Here is a 3,366-nt window from a genome sequence, read left to right as displayed (position 1 = left end):
AAACCAAAACTGAATTACAAAACTGAATTACATAGCTGTAACCATACACCAATGAGAATGTATAAACTTCAACTACATGTGAAAGTACGGATGATCCTCACGAACATAATACTAGGCAATAGGAGTTAGACACAGAAGAGTACAGGCAGAGCTATTCTTGCTATCTGAAGTCAGGCGGGTGGGTACCTTCGGTGGGGAGGTGAGTTAGGGATAGGAACAGAGCCCAGAGGCATGCTGGCAGGGCCAGCTTCATGAGTGTGTACACAGGGCCCTGCACTTAAAAAGATCCCACGGTGGTTGCCTCCTGGGTGGCTCAGTTGGCTAAGCGTCTGACTTCAGCTTAGATGATGATCTCATGGTTCGTGGATTTGAGCCCCGCATCGGGCTCTGTGCTGACAGCTGGGAGCCTGGAACCTGCTTCAGATTCTGTTGTCTCCCTCTCTCTCTGCCCCTCCCCTGCTCACACTCTGTCTCTCTTTCTCTCCCTCTCAAAAATGAATAAACGTTAAAAAAGTTTTTAAGATTTTTTTTTAATGTTTTTAATGTTTATTCATTTTTTGATAGAGAGAGACAGAGCGTGAATGGGGGATGGGCAGAGAGAGAGGGAGTCACAGAATCCGAAGCAGGCTCCAGGCTCTGAACTGACAGCACAGAACCCGATGCGGGGCTTGAACTCACGAACCGTGAGATCATGACCTGAGGTGAAGTCAGACGCTTAACCGACTGAGCCACCCAGACGCCCCTAAAAAAGTTTTTAAAAACAAAGCAAAATGAATTATTTCAAAATCAGGAAAACAACATAATTGATGAATAAATCTAAGATCTATTCTTTGGGATGGGAGGAAGCAAACAAAACTGATAAGCCACTAGCTAACATAATAAAAAAGAAAGGCAAAACATAAATATAAATATACAAATTAGGAACGAGAAAGGGTTTACAGATGGGTACAGAAGAAATGATGAGAAATACAAGGGAGGGGATTCAATCAACATTTGCCCAATCCTATGCTAATACTATTTAAAATCTGGATGAAATGGACAATACTGAAGGAAATATAAATGACCAATAGAGACTCAAAGTAAGTAGAAAATCTAAACAGATAAATAATCTTGGACAAAAGTGGTCAAAAGCTATATACCAAAAAAGAAAGAAAGAAAGAAGAAAAAAAAGCAGAACTTAGATATGTTTATGAGCAACTTCTTTCAGATTTTCAGGAAATCAATCATTTTCTTACTATTAAAGCTATTCTAAAGCACACAGAAAGAAGTAAAACATCCCAGTGTTTCACGAAGCCAAAATCTTATAAAGATTGTACAGCAATCTTCATGGACCAGTCCGATTTAAAACTACAGATGCAAAATGTCTAACTGAAACATACTAACATTATTTTGCAGGATTTGAAAACAACTTGACTAAGCACATTTATGTCAGGAAGGATAGAGTGGCATAAGGAAATCCATTAATCCAATTCGCCATATAGATAAACCAAAAGAGGAAAAAGAATAAATAAGAGAAACATTAAAAATATATCATTTAATATTCATTCCTCATAAATATTCTGATAAAAGGAAAAGACCTTTTTAACATAACACAGGTGTAAATCCTGTGCGTGTGCACTCACACACACACATACATTCATCAACCAGTATTACTCTTGTCTTTACTTTTTTAAATTTAAATTTTAATTATTTTCAGAGCGAGAAAGTGGGGGAGAAGGGCAGAGAGAGAGACAGAAAGAGAAAGAATCTCAAGCAGACTCCACACTTGGTGCAGAGCCTGACACAGGGCTCTATTCCAACACTGGAGCCAAAATCAAGAGTCTGATGCTCAACTGACTGAGTCACCCAGGCACCCCATGTTTATTTATTTATTTATTTATTTTGAGTAAGCTCTACACTTAGCATGGGACTTGAACTCACACCCTAAGATCAAGAGTTGCAAGCTCTATCTACTGAGCCAGCCTGACACCTAACCTACTCCCGGTATTACTCTTCATATTCCCATTAGAGTCAGGAGCAAGACAAGGCTGCTCACCACCTCTCCTATTACTAGCACCATGCTCTAACCAGCTGAGCTAACTGGCCATTGAACACCTCTTTTATTATTTAATATTGTTCTGAAAGTGCTAGTTAATGCAATTGGACAATAAAAAATAAGTCTAAATACTGGAAGAAAATTATTATAAATTATATGATTATCTACCTAGAAATCCAAGATAATTAACTGAAAAATTATCAGAAACTATGTAAGACCACAGAACACATGCACGTGAGAGTGCACGTGAGAGCAAGGGGCAGAGACAGAGAGAGAAAGAGAATCCCGAGCAGGCTTCATACTGCCAGTGGGGAGCCTGAATTAGGACTCGAACCCAGGAACCGTGAGATCATGACCTGAGCTGAAGTTGGACATTTAACTGAGCCACCCAGGCACCTGACTTCTTGAGTATTTATTTTTTACTGGGCATTTCTCTGTGCTCTTGTGTTGTTTCTAACAACTGATTGACAAGCATACAGATACACAGGGCCCCGAAGTCAGCAGAGTTTGGTAGTGGTGGATGGGAGTAGGGGTGGGCATCAAACACTTACAGCTTAGCTGCTTCAAAAACCTTGATGGTAAGGCAGGTGGTTCGGTCAACACTGGTGGGAGTGTGTGTGAGCAATCCTATCCCCCAACCTGAGCCCCTGGCTCAGTTAATATTCTGAAGCTGGTAACCAAGGATGAAGCCTTTTTATTCTGCACTTAGAAGTGAGCCTATAATAAATCAGAGGGGTTCTGGAAGCCCTCTTCCTTATCAGCACCTCATCAGACTGCAGCCAGAGCATAAAGTTGCTTGTCTGGGAGGGGCAGGAAAACCAGTCCAGATGGAGTACCAGGCTAAGAAAACAGAATTGCAGGCTCCTTTCTCAAGAGCAAAACTAGAGGAGGGGGATAAGGATGTGGGGAAGCAAGGAAAAAGGAGGGTTCAGACATCAGGGACCTGAGAGGAGAGCTCCAAGTACATCAGAAAAAGCAAAGGTATGGGACTTTAGGACTAGTGTCATAATTCTGTCCACCCTATCCTGTTTCAGAGGCTTTCCTCCTGACTCTCTCTTCAGTTGGCACCTAGGCACTTTGATTTGTTCTCTCATTCAACCCATACAACCACTTGTAACAGGTTTTTAAAAAAAAATTTTTTTTTAATTTTTTTGTTTAATGTTTATTTGTCCTTGAGAGAGAGAGAGAGTGAGACAGAGCGTGAGAGGGGGAGGGCCAGAGACAGGGAGACACAGAATCTGAAACAGGCTCCAGGCTCTGAGCTGTCAGCACAGAGCCCGACGCGGGGCTCAAACCAAGAACTGTGAGAACATGACCTGAGCCAAAGTCGG

Source organism: Herpailurus yagouaroundi, unplaced genomic scaffold, assembly GCF_014898765.1.
Source record: "Herpailurus yagouaroundi ecotype Mexico unplaced genomic scaffold, PumYag 218, whole genome shotgun sequence".
Lineage (NCBI taxonomy): Eukaryota > Metazoa > Chordata > Mammalia > Carnivora > Felidae > Herpailurus > Herpailurus yagouaroundi.
The sequence above is the reverse complement of the archived record's forward strand: the minus strand, read 5'-3'. Positions refer to the sequence as shown.